Raw genomic sequence first — 20,975 nt, 5'->3', positions numbered from 1 at the left:
AATTTTATTTTCAACTGATATATTTGAAATATGTTCTACATATCTTTTTCTATGCAAAAGCAGTTTTTAGTACTATTTTCAATATTATTTTTCCTAAAGGCTCGAGTGTGAGACATTTTTATCTTTAGTGGTAAAGAGATCTGACAACATGTTTAGCCACAAAGTCAAGAAGATTAATAATATCTGTTAATGAAAAATTAAAAACATTCTTTTCCATCTAAAAAGAAAATGTAAATTACAGCAACAAACTCACTAATGCAGTTAATCCATTACATTTATTGATTCCATTATGTAAATTCATAGATTTGTATCCAGCATCATTTGTTCAAAAAATAATACAATCTTAAAAGATGTAAATTGAAGCTTGCTAATGGATTCTGATGCATTTATAATTTTTAAGCATGAAGAAGCAGAAATCAAATAAATATGGTCCACAAGAGACTCATATCATCCAACCGTGAGTGAAGACAAAAAAAAAATTCATTAAGGCAATAAAATAGCTATCATTTGTAAATAAATGTAATTTTTCCATGGGAGCAATGTTATCCAGGGGAATCTGTACTTAATGTCGGTGAATTAGAGCATGTATTATAATAGTTTCCTTTGTAAAACAATGAACAAAATACAACTTTCCTTTGTACTATTCTTTTCCCTAAATTAGGCCCTAACTTTGTGTGAATATCTCTCAGGCTGTCTCCCTATTATTCACTTTTTTCCTGTGCATTTGTGTTTATTTTCCAGGCTTGCAACTAAAATAATCACAAGGTTAGCAAAGTGATTAAAAATCGGAGATGTAACAAAGGGCAGGGCTCCATGGTGCAGGAATAAAATCTCAACTACTGGGGAGACAAATGCAGGAGGATCATATAATCCAAGAGTTTGAGGATGGCCTGGGCAACGTTACAAGATTGCATCTCAAAGAAGAAAAAGGAGGAGGAGAAAGAAGATGAGGAAGAAGAGGAGAAAGGGGAAAAGGAAGAGAAGGAGGTTTGGAGGAGAGGAGAAAAGGATAAATCTAGTATCTACATTCATGCTTCACTATTTAGACAGACCTTACCACTCCTCAACTCATGTTTGTTAGGACCTTTTCTTACATATCTACCTATCAGGACATTTAATATGGCTTCAGATCCTGAAATTCTTTCTGGGCATCATTTGTTTATATCTAGACAAATGCTATTGATTTAAAATATATATGTGATAGTTTAATACTCAGAAAAATGGACGAAATTAATAAATGGAAGATGCACAATTGTTTTCAAAGAGCGTGTACCTTTTGAAATTTGCAATGTTATCTAGACCAGAAATTCTTCAGTTTTGTAGAGAAATACTGGTCAGAAATAGTACATAATACATATTCCTGTTGTGTAATGCACATATGACACAGTATTTTGGTAAGACAGCTGGGTTGATGTGTTAAACAATTGATATTAAGGCTATTTCTCTTGAAATGTAATACCACCTACATAGCTTTCTTTAATCAATGACATTATCATAGATCTCATGATACTCTAAGTATACTCCAATACCATGAACTCGTAAGAAATACTGCAGGCTTCCGTTGATTTTGATCATTAAGAAGTGAAACAAAATGTACTACAATCACTTGGAAATATTCAGTAAATGTACAAATGAGTTCACTTTTCTAATTATTAGTTCATTTATAAAGGAAATATGTCCATGACTAGTAGAATTTAAAAATATCATATCAGTGAACTACAGCCTAGAAAATAAATAGTATTTCAATAGTGTTTTCACTTATTAGATCCATTAACTAAATTGTTAGAGGTAGAAGTACAATATTTTAAATGAACATTTAAATATATAAATATTAACAGATACACATACTTAAAAGAAATCTATATAAACATATGAATACTGTATTAAAAACAAACAGTACAGGGCCATTTATACAAAGCCGTTTTCCTGACCATACATGTTCAGTACAAGGCCATGCAACATTCAAGGGGTGGAACATTCCTACATGAGTATTCTGAGGATCACCTCACAAGCACTCTTTCCTAGAAGTCATTGTTGCAATCAGTCAGTTTATGAGACTGCACATGATATTATTTGGGAACACCTGATGTAGTCCCAGATCTGTACTTTCCTAAGTCATTAATGCTGCCAAAATTATTTGCATTAATTTATATTATGGCATAAAATTGAATCAATATTAGTATATGCCTGTGCTGGTTTAAATCATTAAAGACACAGCCACCTAGACAGTATAAATGAGCAAAATCCTGTGAAAAATTAGAAAAGAGTTATATAAGCTTGGGACAACCACTGAAACACAATTGAGTTCTGATCATGAGAACAGAGGGGAGAAAGAAAGAGAAAGAAAAATTAGATGCAAAGTGTAAGAAACTGCTATACAGCATTGGAAATAATGACAAGTTAATTAATGAGTCATGAGCCAAGGACATCAGAGATCTGCCATGCCTTTGAGGAGTGGTTATGTACCAGAAGCCCTGTGGAGTTTAATCAGTGCTGGGGGTGCTGCAATCGAGGATGTCATATAAATTCAGGGAAGAATTTCAGAATCTAGCATCTAGGTCACCAAGCCTAGTAGCTAAAGGTCTATGGGATACATTGTTGTGGTCACCATTTTACCTTCTGAACCATCCAGAAAGGATTCCACCAAAATCAATGAAAACGGTCTGAAAATCATTTCTGTTGTTTGTGATGTCACTTATATCTTTAGATAATACATTTAGATGCATGATCTATTTTCAATTAAATGTTGATATGAAGTTGGGGTCCAACTACATTCTTTTACTAACAGTTGCACATCTGTCCCAATGCCATTTGTTGATCCCGAAGACTGCTCTTTCCATGTTGATCTGCCAATGAACCTTTGTTGAAAATTATTTGACAATAAACTTAAAGATTCACTGCTGGACTTGAAATTTTATTTTATTTATGTATCCAACTATACTATGGCAATATTTGAACTGTTATTAATCCTTTGGATTTGTAATAAATTTAGAAATCAGGAATTGGGAGTCTGCCTACTTTATTTTTTAATTTTTCAAATCATTTTGGCTATTTTGATATCTTTACATTTATATGAATTTTAAAATTACTTTTCCAATTTCTATGAAAAATCCAGCCTCATAGGGCTTTATAGGCTATTTTTTTTGTACCGGTGATCAAACTCAGGTCCTTGAGCTTGCAAAGCAGGCGTTGGAACCACTGAACTAAATCCGCGGCCCTATAGGCACTTTTTTTTTCTTTTTTTTAGTACCGGGGATTGAACTTGGGTCCTTGCGCTTGCATGGCAGGCCACCGAACAGCTGAGCTAAATCCCTGGCCTATGGGCACTTTTGAATATGTGGAAAGTTTAAAAATTATTGCCACTTTAACAGTGTTTTTTTCGATCCATAACACAAAATGCTTTTCTTACTGTTCAAATCTTCAGTTTCCTTAAACAATGTTTGATACTTTAATATATGAGTTTTTCAGTTCAGAGAAATTTATTTCTAAGTACTTTTTGATGTTCTTGTAAGTAGAACTGTAATCTCAGTTTCATTTTCATATTGTTCATTTCTGGTTTGTTCAACTACAGTTGATTTTTTGTACACTGACCTTGTATTTTGCAATCTTGCAGGACTCATTTATTAAGTATAACTGCTTTTAGTAGATTTCTGTGGTTTTGGGTTATACAGAATCATGTTATTTACTAATAGACATAGTTTTGCTTTTTTCTATTCAATCAGAATGATTTTATCTCCTTTTAATGCACAACAGGCACACTGCTTGGAAAAAAATTAAATATATATTTTAATTGAAGTTGTGAAAGTGCACATCATGGTATTTCTCTATTTTTAGAAATTATTCAGTATTTAAGTGTGATAATTGCTGGTTGTTTTTCACTGTTATAATTTTTAGCCTTATGCATGGAATGTACAGATATTCTTTTCCAGTTTGTGAATGCTCTTTCCTATTTGCTCCCCATGCTTTTATCATGGGATGATGATGACTTTGAATTCCATGGGTGTATTTCCTCAGAACTACACATAATTTACGTTGTATTCTTTTAAAATAGATTATTATATTTGCTAATTTGGAGCAGCAAAGAACTCTGTCTTTCTGGCATAGAACTCATTGGCTGTAGTATAATTATATTTATTCTGGATTGTTATCATTTTATAAATATTTTAATGGAAATTTTCATTTTGATGTTTATTAGCTATTTATTTTTAGTATTTCATCTTTTAATATTAAGTTATTGTGTAGTTTTGCATCACTAGTCATGTATGTTCCCATACAATGAGCTGGGACGTGACCTTTTTCTTCTATTTTTGACAGGTAAGGATTTGTATTCATTATCTTTCAAAGGTTTAATGTAATTTACCAATGAAGGAACACATGTGAATTCTGATTTCTTTAGAAAGTTTTTTTATGTCTGTACAAGGTAAGTTCATTGACATGATTTTTTTTTTTACTCAGTGGCTTAAGTATTTTATAGTGGTAAATATGTAAAATAATATTTATCTTTTTGAATACTTTTAAAAGTATGTTTCAGCTATAAAATTGTATATTCTCATTACTGTACAACTATAACTATTGTCCATGTCCGCAAACTTTATACCTCCTAAAAGAAGATAGTTGTATAAAACCACTAAAAAATCTCTCTCTCTCTCTCTCTCTCTCTCTCTCTCTCTCTCTCTCTCTCTCTTTCTCTCTCTTCACAGGCTCTCACTGTGTAGTTGAGACTGATTTGAAACTTACTATGCAGCCGAGGCTGGTCTTGAACTCACAGTGATCCTCCTGCCTCAGACTCCAGAGGGCTGGAATTATAGGTGTGCATCACTATGCCTGGCTCTAAACACTTTTATTTAAAAGACTTCTCTTTTCCCATTGATTGATCTTGGCTACATTATTTAGAATAATTGAAGTTTCAAACACAATTTGAATTTACTTTCAAAAATGTATTAGGATTCTTCAGAGAAATGGAACCAATGATATGGACTGATAAATAGACAAATATACAAACATTGTAAAGGTTCACATGATTTAGAGGTCATGCACCCTGATCTTTCATCTGCAGATGGAAATGAAGGCTGTCCAATGGTGTAATTAGAATATCTGACAGCTGGAAAACCAATGGTTTTCATTCTAGTCTAAGTTTGGAGGGCAGTGAACCACATGAAACCTGTTAGGTGTAGATTATGGAAGACCAAATAAATTTTAGTACTTTCACTGACACAATTATAAAAGTTTTCAGTAGTTATAAAAGGAAAATGCACTGCATGGTCTTCTCAGTTTATCAAAGGTTAGACTCATTAGTCTCAAGTTATTAATCCTGTCTTGGAGTTTTGGTTTGCCTAAGAAGAAGCAGTATGTTTTAGGAGTCTCCTTTCTTTCTTTCTTTCTTTTTCTTTCAGTACCTGGGATCCAACGCAGGACCCTATGCTTGCAAGGCAGGCAAAGGAACAACTGAGTTAAATCCCCAGTCCTTGGATTCCACTTTCTAAATTGGATTCTGATAAAGCCAGTTAGGAACAGATCAGAAGAAAGTTCAAATGACCTAAATTTTCACAGTAAAAATTTTCAACTGTTATTGTTTATTTAAACACACACTACATGCCTGTCACTTCTAATAACACTTTGGTGTCTGGTACATATTCAATCTCATCTGTGAAATAATTTTCTTAATAAATTAGTCTGTTCATTACTCTACTTTTACTTTTTCATCGAGTTCTGCTGCTTCTGGTAGAATTTCCACAGGTCAGGAATCTGCATATGTATCTGTAGAAATTACTTCTGCTTAAAAATAAAATTAAAGGGCCGGGGATTTAGCTCAGGGGTTCGGTGGCCTTCCTTGCAAGGGAAAGGACCTGAGTTCAATCCCCGGTACAAATAAATAAATAAATAAATAAATAAATAAATAAATAAATAAATAAATAAATAAATAAGTAGAAAACTCAGATATATCGCATTGGCTTTTTTTTTCTTTTTTCTTTATTGGTACAGTTTAGGTTTACAATACAGTTACAATCAGAATTGGGATCTTGTGCATTTACAAGATAGAACTTGGTTATTCTTTTTTCTGCATTCCCCTGTCCTGCCTTTACCCCCTCCACCCTTCCCTATTTACAGAGACTGTTTCCATTTTTCCTTTTCTCTTTTTTTACCTTCTTAGCTTTATCCTACCCCTCCCATCTCCCCTACACCTTTAGACATTTTTTCCTATTACACAATACCATTTATGCATTTTGATTCTTATTTACACTTTTAGTTTATCCCACCAGAGAAACTACTAAGCATTCACATATGTGTGTCTTATTAATTTCACTTGAGAGTGTGTCCTCCATGTGCATCTACTTAGCTATAAATGTCTCTAGTTTCTCACTCTTTATGGGTGAATAGTACTCCATTTTATATTAAAAAAAATACATCTTCTTTATCCAGTTTCCAGTTGATGGGCAATTGAGCTGTTTCCAAGATTTGGCTATTACGAACTTCCATACTATAAACATGGGAACATGGGTGAGTATATATCTCTGTGGTATGATTCTTTTAATTCTTTTGGGAAGATACCCAGAAGGGACTTCATATCCTAGTTGCTTGAGAGATTGCCATATTGATTTCCACAGTGGTTGCACCATTCTGCACTGTCACCAGCAATGAAGAAGGGTTCCTTTCTCACCTCAACCACAATAACATTTGTTATATGTTGATTTCTTGATAGCTGCCATGTGTACCAATAAATAAATAAATAAATAAATAAATAAATAAATAAATAAATAAATAAATAAATAAATAAATAAAATTTAAATTATTATTCTTTCATTACAGCATGATCATATTTAATGGGACTTTGTATTTCTATTTTTGAGTTGCAGCAATATCTAATTTATAGTCATTGTTAACTTTTTTAGTCATTATTTGTTCCCCTGAAATATCTTTCTCTTCAAAGTGAAAAAAGTGATATATTTTATTACTTTGTTCATTTTTGAATAATACTCAATGTCTTCTCGCCTTATCTGTGTTAAAGTAAAAATATTTAAATTTCTATCCTAAAATTTCTTAAATAACAACAAATCTCCAATCAATAATCCCAAATATTTCTTCTATTTTTGCTCCTTAAAAAACGTGCCCGAATTTTTAAACAGATTTTATTTTTTTCAAAGAAATGAGAAATCTCTTTGTACTTGGTTCATGAAATAATTTAAGAATGAAATATCAATTGACCTTACTGCCCTTGTGTCAGACATATTTTTCTAAGTGAAATCCACCTGTTCTCTTTTATATCAATTTCTGTTTATCACTCAATGTGATAAAGACACTACAGTGAATTTTACTTAAAAATAAAGTGCTGCAGTAAAAGATTTATTCCCATTAATTCTTCACAAAATACTCCTTCATGTATGTGCTAATATACTTAAAATTTGCAGCAACATGTGCTCCTCCGTGCTTTCAGTGTGACCATTCCAGCATTCTTCCCACTGATAAAGCAGTTCTCAAAGTTCTCGTGCATGAGTGTCTTCATTTCCACTGTTGTAGCTGTCTTAATGCCCTGAATTGATTCCACACGTTTATCTTTCATGGTAATTTTCACTTCATGGAAAAGCCTAAAGTCACACGGTGCTAGAATTGGGGAATACGGTCGCAAAGTACAGGGCACACGATACTATTTTTACCAGCCTTCTTTCTTGTTCCATGGCAGTGGATGGCAGCCTTCACCGTATTTTGTTTGTTTGTTTGTTTGTTTACTCACACATTATAAAGACTCTCAGGATGGCACACTTCCAGAACTACTTCAGAAAGAGGCAGAAATGATGGGATTCCCTCAAAAGGAAGGAGCACGTTTAAAGAGATATTAATGGCAATGTATTTTTAGTGTGACATTTTTATTTAGAATTGCACCATACATTTGATAATTCCGTATATTTTTCTTCCATTCTGTTTCACATCTTAAATTTAGTTGCCTAAGAATAAATTTAGTACCATAACTATGTCATTATTATAAATTAAAATCACCACTTTTTGCTAAGTTGAGTTTTATAAGTACTTATGCATTTTAACTTCATTAAATTCTAAGGAATATGAGTTTTGATTTATGCTTTATATCTTAATCATTGTTATTAAAATCTGATACAAAGTTTTAAATCTGGTATGTAGCACATTGTGCCTCTTTTACATTTGTTAGCTCATTTGAGTGGAAACTAAGCAGGGTTTTGTTTAAAAGAGAACATTTTGAAATAATTGATTAATTAGAAAACCTCTTTTACTTTTATATACTATGTACAAACTTGAAATTTAAAAAAGACAAAATGTCTCCTAAAAAGTAAGTATATTTCTATATCACAGTATTGTTATATTATCGAATATTTAAAGATATAAATTTTCAAATACATAATAAATTAGAAAATATTCAACAAATTTATAAGAAGTAAATGATTCTTACATGATTTTTAATTGACAATTATACCTTTTAGTCCTTATTTACTCTTTCAGTTTCTCAAACTAGAGAAACTAGTTAGTATTTACAAATGCATGTCCTAATATTATTATTAATAACAACAAGGCAGAAAGCATACAATTATGCTTCGTGTTGGTGAATATGTAACAGAACATAAGCATTTGATCCAGACGCTCCTTCTAACACTGTGGTATTGCTTTCCCACAGAGACAGGTAGTGTATAAAAGATAAGGCTTCCGGGAATCTGATACTCTGACAGTCAATTCAAATGCCTTGAGCTCTGAATTTAACTGGGAGTCAGTTATTGACAACAGAAGAAAGCTTTTGCCTGGGAAATTCCACTTAGCATTTAAGAAAAGTTACATAAAAGGGAAAGTTATCTCATTCTCACAGTAACACTTCTCTGTCTCTTCTCACAAAAATAAAGAGACAAATTAGAAAATTTATAGGCTCATCAATGTCAAAAGGAAAAAAAATCAACTTAATTTAAATTTGTATCAATATCTTTTTTTAAAGTCCTAAGTATTTTATGAAAACTGTCCTGTGTCTCTCCTCTCCCTCTCCCATCCCCATTAATTTTCCATTTATTGTTTTTGCTCAAGAGGTTAGATGTCAAGTCCTTTGAGGGTAGTCACTATAAGTTTAGAGAAACCAAGGACAAATCTTTTGCAGCCTATTGAGACACTATTAACTGGAGGACAGCTATTCAGATCAGCGCAATCACACAACCCTGGTCCATTACACTCAAAGCTTTTACACACTGTACCTATTGGAGCTACCTTTCTTATACAGTAATGTTTCAGTTCACAACACTTATTTGCAAATGTTTTGGCTCACAAATAAAAGTGTCTGGAAAAATTTTGCTTCCTTTCTTGATCTCCATATTGAGTCTCGAACACGACTTTGGCCATCTTCCCCAGAACCATGGAACAGATTCAGTTCCTGAATCAGGTATCTTGCCTTGTACAGTATTATCAGGTAAACTGACCTTTGAACTGGAAGCTTGAAGGGACTTTTTAGCTACAAGGCGGAAGGCATATGAATATATTCCTTGATATGGGACTGAAGTCTGATCCCCCTTCACATTTATGACCCGAATTCTTAGATTCATACCTTTCTGGTTAATTTTGTCAATGAGCTGAAGCCATTTTCCATAGGCCATTTGAAAAATCAACTTTCTAAGAAATAGTGAGTACTGCACTCTACAGGGAGTTATAAAATCATGCCTTAAATGGGGCCTGGTTATCACTTTCAAAAGTGGATCAGCATGACAGAAATCCAGTAGGGTAACGTATGCATCTTCTGATCTGAGATCTTTAGAGGAGTCACTTTCACACAACAGATTACTGACAGAAGGGTTATAAATTCGTATGAAAACTTTCTCATGAGAGCCTTCAGATTTAGAATCAACTCTTCTTTCTATTCCTATTCTTATCTCAAAGACTGCTAATAAATTTAATAATCTGGCACATGTAATTTCAAATCCTCAGTATGGAAAAGTATTTAAACTGTTAGTGTCTGAGTTTTAAAATATGAATATCAGAGACGTTGTTAAGTGTTTGGAATGAGTAAATGAAAGCCAATTATGTTCTTTGAACAAGGCTAAAAAATATAAATTGGTTCACTTTCATTTCTCTATCGGAAATACATACATGAATATATTTTTGTATACACACATTTGCACAATATTCATTCAATAATGTTTTAGAAACATTACTTTTATGAATAAGGAGGAAATCTTTTTGTGTATAGTAAATTTTTTGTGTAAAAACACTTAGTAACATGGTCTTTGCCATATGTTCTGGTGATGGATCATTTCATTAAAAAATGATCTAATTTTAGAAAATGCAAACTTTATTCTAACTATACCAACGCTCAAGATATTTGTGATTGTATAGCGTTCCAAATAATAAAAATATATCTGCAAGTTTGCATATTAAATTTACAAGTTCCAGAAATAAGTAAGACATTGTATTGTTTTTTGTGGTTCTAGAGATTAAATAATATAGGTTTTCAATTTATGATCTAGAATTGATTATTTAATTTATTGTATTTTATACTTTTAATTACTTTGAATACAAAAAAAAACTTCATGCCATTACTAGAAAAATGTTAAATCTTCTTCTTCTTCTCCTTCTCCTTCTCCTTCTCCTTCTCCTTCTCCTTCTTCTTCTTTCTTCTTCTTCTTTTTTGGTACCAGGGATTGAACTCGGGTCCTTGCGCTTGTGAGGCAGGTGGCAGAACCACTCAGCTGAATCCCCGGCATATTTATAAAAACATAATTTTACTTTGACTACAGTTAAGTAAGCATATGACAAGAGGATTGAGGCATGTGTATGGAAATTAATCCTTGAATATATCTACATCGTTACTAGGATTAGTCCTTATTCTTTGGAGACAGAGAAGTGTTGCTGTAATTTAACTGAGTAAGGTATTATACCATACTTTTTGTCTATCTTCTGAACAAATTATTATGGCAAATGTAATTATTTCTACAAAAATTATTATTGAAGATAAAAATCTACTTCATTTAAACAAAATGATTCAAATATAAAGTTAAAAAAAACTAATGAAAGCAAAAAGAAAGGATTCACCAGAGAAAAATTCATCTACTGTAAAAAATCCCCAGTGGTCATTCAGAGCACAAAATATATATTGTCTGTGTGGAACAGCTTAGACTTTATATTATGGTGAAGCAAAATATGTTCTATCTAAAATGAAGAAGTGGTTTATTAGGACAGTGGTGACATAAGTCTCTAGATGTAAATTTGAAAATTTTAAAATTCAACCAAAGAGTAAATAAATTATTCCCATCCATTTCTATCGCTTACTATGAGGCAAATAATACAGTAGATTTCAATCCATACATAAATGAGATGAACTTTTGAAAGTAGGATTAAATAACTGAACTGAAAATCAGAAATTTGCAGTGGAATATTACTGGTGGAAAGCAGAGCAAATATCACCATGAGTCCCATTCTGAGAGAAAAACAAGGTCCAGATTTACTGTGGGTCAGCAAGGACCACTGAGAAACAGGTTCTCAACTGTTCCACAGGAAGCCGCCCGAGGACAGAATTTGAGGGTGGTCAGGAACTGGGAACAAGGAAGCAAACAGTGTTGACTTTACACAGAAAAAAGGGAAAAAAATAGCAATTTCCTTTACTAATAGCAGGATCCAAGTTGTAATATGAAATTTTTTCAGCTAGTGATATATTGACATTCATAAAAGCAACTGTCAGTACTTCTCCATGAAAGTTCAAAGCATTCATTCGTAAAAAGTTATCAGCCATCCAAAAGTGGCTAAGACAAGACCACAGTGAAAGTCAGATGGTTTTCACAACATGGAAATACTAGAATAGCAGGGAAGACTGTACAACAGTGCTCCAACATTAACATCTTAGACCAGAGTTTGTAAAACACCAAGTGAATCAGAAAAGTGTAAAATATATGGGCTGAGATTTAGCTTAATGGCACCATTCCTCCTTTACAAGCACAAGGTCCTGAGTATGATCCCTGGTACCACAAAAAAAAAAAAAAAAAAAAAAAAAGAAAAGAAAAGAAACAGTAAATTATAAAATATAATTAAAATTAAAAACTAAGATGTGAGAAGAGAATTCAGAAAATTCTATAAATACATTACTAAATTAAAACACAAGAAAAACTAACAATATATCAGAATATTAGTGAGTCATTGTGAACATAAAACAATGTAGGGAATAAAAATTTTCCATTTAAAAAGATTAGAAAGCAAAGTATTTTAAACACATTAACTTTAACTTTACACTTCCCTTCATTTTTACTCAAAGCTGATGTAAATGGAATTCCCCCCAGAAAATCTCATAAAATGAAAAGATGGAGAAGATATTGAAAATTGTTACTTTATTTATAATGTCTATATTGAAAGTTCCATCATATAATTTACAAAATTCTACCATGACTGATAATTTTCATACATATCCTCATAAAATTATTGAAGTTTTTGTTTGTTTGTTTTTTTGAACCAGGGTCTCACTATGTAGTTGAGACTGACCTAGAACTCACTGTGTAGACCAGGCTGGTCTCGAACTCACAGTGATCCTCTTGCCTCAGCCTCTGGAGTGCTGGGATTACAGCCATGTGCCACCATGCCCAGCTCAAAATTACTGAATTTTAAAGCCACAGGAAAGTAAAAATACTACAAAACCCAAGCAAAACGATCTTCACAGAGGAAGTAAAGGAAATTAGGTCAACATTAGCTTTCTTGATAACACTATACAAAATAAGAACAGTCAAATTTTATTTTTAAAAGGACAAAGACAAAATACAATAAATTTTAGAATGTACAGAAGTGCTTCTGCACCTATAAAGGCTATGAGAATGATCAGATATTTAAGAATTTAGTCATAAGTCCTTTCTGAGTAATTCACTATGTCCTTGAATCATCATCTTAAACATCAGCTTTTAAAATATTTTATTGTAAATGGAAAAATCACATAAAATTGGAAGGAAATTTGTTGATATGATTTAAATTTTAAATTCTACGAAATGAAAGTAAATGAGAGAAAGTGAGCAGAAAGGGAAAAGTAAAATAAATTCATTGATGATTGCAAAGGTCATTGGTGTCATTCAAAGATACCAGGCAAAGCTAATTAAATAAAAAGCAATAACCTAAATAATTAAAAAGGAGACTTGGGATGTTATTAAATATATTAGTACATTATATAAGGTAATTATTTGACTAAAACCAGAGCTATGTATAATATAATAATACAAAAAAGCAAAAACATTATATGGAAACATGTACATTTCCGATCCAAAAATATGAAACTTCAGTGTAATAGATTAAATCGCCTGCTTTTTTTGACTTGTGAAATAATCAAATTCTATTTACTCTTCATAAGATGTATATAAAATAAAGATACTCGTAAACAGTAAAGGCATGAGGAACGGAATACAAAAAAATACCAGCCATGAGTAATACTATTAATGTCAGGTAAGGGTCTCAAAATTATTATTTTGAACTCAGGAATACATATCTTTAAGAAAAGCTTGTTTTAAAAATATAATCTCATGTCCTTCCCCAAAGAATCAGAATATGAAAATATTATGATATAAATAGCCAGACGTTATTTGATTTAAGATACATTGATGTTGAAATATACATGATAAACAGTTTTAGAACTTTAAACTGAACAGAAAACAGAACATATTAATTTGTTTTCATTATTTTGTAACATTAGACAGATTACAAATGTTTGGAATAGTTATCCTACAAGTGCTTTGTTTGTAGGAGGTAAAAATGATAGGCATATGCATCATAAGTTAAGATTTGAAAGAAATAAAAAGTACTCCATAGTTGTAAGGAAGATAGTTACATAATAATCACAGACATTATATTCTCTGTAAGATTTTCTGATATAAAGATAAAAAGGTGTACTTATGCTAATAGGAAGGGCAAAATGGAGATAATTTTATGAACTTTTGAGTTTGAGCAAAGTAAAAGTCAAATTAGGCTTTAAAGTTTCTAAACATAATGTCCCACATTATTCAGTACAACTGGAATGGACCATGGATACCTATGGACCACTTTACTAGTGGAAGATTCGGAATGCTTTATTGTCACCAATAGAGCTTACTTTCCGTAAATTCAACAAACGTATCCATAAAGTCCCTGCAGTCAGAAAATGGACTGTTAAAAAACATACAATCACAGAAGACGATTTACTATAGGATCTTCAGAATGACAACTTATGACTAATACAGGCAAAATCTGGCTCGCTATAGAAGAAAATGACACATGTAACTTGAAAAATATTTTTTGTGTTTTTATGTTTTCATAAAAAGATGGCAGAAGAGATTCTCAAGGGAAAATAATGGCAATAAACTCATCTTCATGACCTAGTCCCAGAACTATACAGGAAGTTGGCTTTGTTCTCCTAGGCTCTGTTATAAAATTTAATTTTTGAAAGTTCAGTGCCAGATGTTGAGAAGCAATACAAAGTTTTTTTTTTAATTTCAATGTTCACAATTTAATCAAACTAATTAGGCATTCTACACCTAAAAAGTCAGTAACATTTCACAAACGATTTTTCTCCTGATTTCCACTGACTAACTTAACAATTATTGATGTGTCTAGGGTATTAAGTAAACAGTTCAGAGTGATATACATTAAGGAGACAAATAGGACAGCTAGAAATAAATTTGTTGTCACCCATATTTATGATGAAATATTTTTAATTTACTCATCACTATTGAAACAACATATTTTTGTGTTTTATGGACCGACATTTAATGTGCAATCAAGTCCAATTTGATCAAGACAAATCATGTGGTTCCTTTGTTCTGTATTAGACTGTAAACAGAGTTCACCATAAGGGAATACAAGTATGTTTCTCTTGTATTCTTATAAAATTATGGTCAGCTTACCTGATCATACTTACCAAGTAGTCAGAATATTTATTCCTAGTTTTTAGTAGCATACCATTACAGTATTAATTACTTTCTGTTGCCGTTCTTTTTTACCATGCCATCTTTGTTTCAGAGAGATATGCTTAGATGATACCTTTTTAAAATTATTCTTTCCTATTTTGAAAAAAAAGTTAAATGCTATATTTTAGAGCACTAATTGTCAAATAAATCCCTTCAAGTACTGGAATAATAAAATATTTCAAAGTTATTTGCTAATCCGCTGTGTACAATCTGGTAAATAGAGATTGTATTGAGACATAATCACTTTTTTAGAATTTACAATCTAAAGTAACTAATAAGATATATGCACAAATATAATACAGGTAGACATCTATAGGGCACAAGATGCTTAAAATGCTGGGTCGTTTGTTATTTAGAGAATAATGAAACCACTGAGCGATCACGAATGTTTTGCAACATTTGAGACAGACTTTACCACGTAAGTAGGATGTGGTACAAGGAAGAAAGGAAGGTGAGTCAAGACCAAGGATCTTTGTAAAAATAAGGGAAGACTGAAAAGACGGTAGTACATGAGAGGTAACAATTCTATCTTGTGCTTCAGGAAAGGAATAGATTAAACCGCTGGACTTAAAGGAAGGGAATTGCTGTCAATTGTAACAACATGAATGAACTCGAGGTACAGTGTGTTACCCGACCCACACTCAGGATGATCCAAGCACAGAAACACTGAGAGTGTACGGTGTCACTTTAATGCAGCAGGAAAACAGTCAGTTCATAGAAACTGAGTAGAATGGTTACGAGGGGCTTGTGAAGGGAGATTGGTAAACTGCATTGCTTTGATCCTTCATGAATATGTATGAAATAAAGTCATCATACATCAGGAGTAGAGAGAATGTGGAAAATTTAGTCGAGAATGTTCTATGGTGAGGTACAGCACACAAACAAAGTAGGTTTCAATTGCTGAATAAGTGGAGAAATAAAAGCTATTTCAGAATAAAGATATTTTAGAAAGCAGCAGTGTATTTTGAATCAGGTTTGTTTATGAAATATATAGTAGTGGCTTTTGCATTGAAGCCTTTTCAGTTTGAAATGACATTGTGCTGCCTGATCTAAGAATGAAAAATTCAGTTTTAAATAAAAGTGTGATTAAGGATCATGGAAGAATGATTGTATACTTGTTAGGGCTCTACAAAAACACGGTAGCAGGGCATCTATAGCAGCCTGCGGGAGATGCAACTGCCTCATAGCCAGCCACAGAACTGCCATACTAACAACATTCATCGAATGCTTCTTGCTTCCTTCCACAGGCCTTAGGAGGCACAGTGGCACAGCATAATACAAGAACGATTAACACTGGGAGAACCACAATAAAATGACCTTTTCAGAAAAGAAACTAATGTATAAAAAGATATGAAATTGACAGTGGGATTGCAACAAATTAGAAAGCTTCTGCAAAGCCAAGGAAACAACAGAGTGAAGAAAGAGCCTATGAAATTTCTGAAAACCTTTTCTGACTACTCCTCTATTGGAACACTAAAATTCAGTATATAGCAAATACCCAAAAGGGCTGGGTATTTAGCTTAGTGATTCTGCTGCCTGCCTTGTAAGCACAAGGAGCCAATTTCGATCCACAGTACCCCCCCAAAAAAACCCACAAACATTCCAAAAATCCAACATCAAAAAGTAAATAGTTGAAGCTTTGTATGTACAAATGAACTAGGCAAACATTCGCCAAAAAGAAACTATATTATTTGATACACATTAAAGACTGATAACCTTTTCTTTCAAGGAACATATATTAAAATGCCCTTATTAACATATGGAGCCAGGGATTTAATGAAGGAAATAATATTCTCTTGAGAAAATGCCTGTGAGCAATGTAGTCAACATGATTTTGAAATAAAATGAAATCTAGTATAAGGATCAGAATTATTATATATAGAATGTGGTTTGCAATGACTTTAAACAGTGCTTGAAGAAGGAAGATAGAAGAAATATGTATCGAGCTAAAATTTAAATAGAGAATTCATATTAATTTTACTGATTTAAGATGAATATGATCTCCTCATTAGATTTGCAGTTGGTTTATGTAAACCTGGACCTAGTAAAGGGTCACCCGAAATGGTATCTAAATGTTAGAAATAGTTTGACATATTTAGGAGATACATGTAATAGTTTAAATGTTAATTTTCATTAGCTATCTATGTTTTACAGATCACCTCTAAACACGTCCTTGAAGATCCTTGTTTCTCTCTTTTATTGTGAAGAATAGATTGGAGTATACAATATCACATTCTTTGAAAAAAAAATTCTATTCTCTCAGATCAAAAATGACTGGGGCATCCTTACAACTACAATAGCTTTTCCAATCTCAGCAATTCTTGTAAGAAAAAAATATATATGATGGTTGATCACATTGATTCCCAATTTTCTGAACTTAGGGAACATATTATTTGTAGACTTGGTACAGTATGGCAGACTAAGAAGCTAAACCTGCTGATGTCCAACGGAGATTACCCAGAAGGTTGCAATTACCTCCAGCACTCTGAGTGACAAAAAGCTGAGTGTGTCAGTATTACAGCGTGCCCAGCAATCTAGCAGGTACTTAACAGGGTGAATTTGAAACCAATGTTTTATAACAGCAATATCCCCCATCCCAGATGCTCAAAAACCAGAAAGAACATGGTGAGTTTCATAGAAAAAAATTATGCATTTCCTACTGTTATTAATCAATTGTGGCGATTCTGAAAAAAAAAATAGGAAAACTAAATGTTTTGACCTAATTCATAGGAGATTGGATCAAATACCTTAGTCCTGGAAAACTAGGGCCAGAAAGACCCTTTCATCTAGACTCATCCAATCTTAAAAATCTAACATGGGAAATTTGAATGGAGAAACACAGTGCATTTTGAATGACCTCAACTTATCTTAAATGAGTTCTGTCAGTCATTTACTGTAATGTTTTAAGGAATCTATGGCCTATGAACTAGCGATAGCCTGCAGAACAGAATAGCCCTGAACCTTTCAAAAACTTCACATCTTAGCTGCATCGAAATATCAGCTATCCCCATTCCGTACTAAAGCAATTCCCTTTTTAAGGTGTCTTCAGATAAACCAAGACTCTTAGTGGTTTTTATTTCTATGTTTTCTTTAAAGATATTTTTGCGTATAGATTGAAGCAGAATAATATCGTTTAATTTGTTTATTACCATTTGCGTTTCTACGTTTAATCTAAGGTATCTGCACTATTCCTTGACAACTCTATTTACTCACATACACATGAATCATTTGATCAGATTTCCATGCAACAGAGTATCTTGAAATTCTATCCAAAAGTGTACTAAATCCATAGTTCAAATTAGTCATGACTGATATATTTTTCTAACCATGAGTATGAAATATTTTTTCAGTAATACAGTTTTATTTTAATATCTTCCTAAGAAATGCAGTATTATAATTCTATAAAGAGTTTATAAAAATTACTTTGCTAGAAATAGTTTTTGGGATCTTCAACTCTCAATACATCTGTGCAAAGAGTTGCTGCCATCATGTTATTTTAATATCTTTATATTTATTTATTTATTTATTTACTTACTTATATTTGCAGTGATGGGGGTCAAAAGCTGAGGATCATAATTGACAAACTTTTGGACAGTGAGCTGCACCCATATTCCTCGTCTTCATTGAAATACCACAGACTTTATGTTACATGTAAGCACAAGTGAGACTCATTTTTTAAGTTAGGAAATGTTTACTTAGCTCACGGTTTACAGTCCAGGACTAAGTGCACCGATTGTTTTGGTGGCTCTGATGGGAGTTCCAGGTGGGAATGGTGGAGGTGCAAACCACAGTCCAGGAACAAAAAGAGCGAGACAAACAAGGAGAGGTCCTACAGACCCTGTCAAGGGTGTGCCACGAAAATCTAAGGATTTCTATGAGTCACTGTGTCCCAGAGTCCCAGAACATCTGGCAAAAATGCCATGCAGAGGACTAAGTTTTACCACAAGAATTTTTAGGGAACATTCAACCTGCCTGGTCTTACAACTTCTAAAGTCGGTGACCTCTGGTCAGAACAATACCAGAAAAATGAAAGATGGAAGCAACTATTCTATTTTTAAATATCTCAATGAAGGAGGTTTTCATGACAGGAGTAACATTTTATCAATTTAATGTATTTAATGATGGAGGACTTTTTTTCAGTAAACAATCATTCTAGCTCTATGTAGTGCATTATGTTTTATTTTAGTATATGTTTGTGATACATCATGAGTATTTTTTGTAGGGATTTAGGACATTAACACGTAGCATCTTAATCTTTTTGCTTCCCTGTCCACTCCCTTCTCTCCTCCCTTCTTACATCTCTAGATCCTTGTCCTGTTTACAAAAAATATATCGTCCTCTTTTGTGTTATCTTTTATTTTAATTTTTATACTTTAAGATTCCCAATAACAGAAATGATGCAATATTTAACCTTTTGTGTGATTTATTTTACTTCTCTGTGATCTCAAGGTGCATCAATTTTCCTACAGATAACTCAAATCTGCCCTTATTCATGACTGAGTAGTACTCCACTGTGCATATATGCAACATTTGTTCTATCCATTCATCTGTTGATTGGCATGAGTGTATTTCCATGATTTAGCTATTACTAGTTGTTCTGCCACAAGCATGAGTATGCATGTATCACATTAATATCATGTATTTAATTGTTTCAAGAAGTTTCACAAAATAGACTTACAATGATCTCATAGAGGGTTAGGTGTGGAAGAAAGAACAATATAGCTCTTAACACAATGGAGAGCACCAGGCTGCAGTCAAAAATCAAAGGTCTGGAATCCATCCTAGAGTCCTTATTGAAAAGCAGAAAGGTCTGCATTCAAAGTCTGATGAGTCAATGGGTGTGTGCTGGAAGCCTGAAGAAACTGGAGGTACATTTCCAAAAGAAATGAAGACAGGAGCTCCTACAACACAGCAACAAAGGAAGACAACTTTTCTCTTTCCCTTTTCATTTCCTCTATTTTACAAGCCTAAGAGTGGCTGCCAGCCACATGCAGAAGTGAGTCTTCTCTCTCAGTTTGTGGCCTCTGTATCAGTCATCCACAAACACATCCAGAACTACACATCACTAATCCAATAAGCATTTTTTTTCTCTCATTAGGGAAAGTGGGAAGGGTAGGGGAAAGGTAATAAGGTAAAAAAATATGAGAAAATGAAAAAAATGGAAATAAAGCATTTATTAATACATTCAAGATAAGCTCACAATTAACTACTGTATATTATTGATTCTAGGTCTTCTGAGAAATTAGGAATGGATCTGTGTGACATAGCAGAATGTTTTCCATAAATGCACTAAAAAGACAGTCTGAATCTGCATTTACACATTTACTGGTGCCTTTGCCCTGTTGCTTTTCTTACTATCACAGGAAAACTGAGAGAAGGTCACTAATCACATAATTTCATATTATGTTTTATTGTATATTTACCAGCACTATTGCCTGGATGAAACCAAGAGATGGAAAAAATAACAAGTCAGCACCCTGGGTCCTATAATAGCAGGTGTAGGATCAAGATTTGTTTGAGTATCTATCAGTTTGCCTAATCATCTCTATTTGTACAGTTGGAGATTAGAATCTGCACAGTGTTTGGAAGGAAAGACCATGTAGTACATTCCTGGTCTTTAAGTAACCCTGGTAGTAGCAATCAATAGACCTGTGGCTGAGAGGCCTGTAGCTTCACCAAGACATTAAATATTAAGATTCAATACCGATGATGGGGTTTTCATGAAGGTATAATACCACCCAGGCCAGTGTATATTTGTTTATAAACTAAATAAATTCTAGACTTCTAATTTACCTGAAAAACTCTTGGAAGAATGAATGCTGCTCTCTGAGCCAGAGAATTTTACTCTAGGAGAAAGTGTGCGCCCATGTTCATAGCAGCACCATTTGTAACAGCTAAAACGTGGAAACAGCCCAACTGCCCATCAACTGGAGACTGGATAAAGAAAATGTGCTTTTTAAAAATAAAACGGTGTACTGCTCAGCCATAAAGAATGACAAATTAGAGACATTTATAACTACGTGGATGCACATTGAGGCAGTACTCTAAAGTGAAATAAACAGGACAGATGTG

Source organism: Fukomys damarensis, unplaced genomic scaffold (genome assembly GCF_012274545.1).
Source record: "Fukomys damarensis isolate Sample0158 unplaced genomic scaffold, DMR_v1.0_HiC HiC_scaffold_1, whole genome shotgun sequence".
Taxonomy (NCBI): Eukaryota; Metazoa; Chordata; class Mammalia; order Rodentia; family Bathyergidae; genus Fukomys; species Fukomys damarensis.
Note: the sequence above shows the minus strand (reverse complement) of the source record.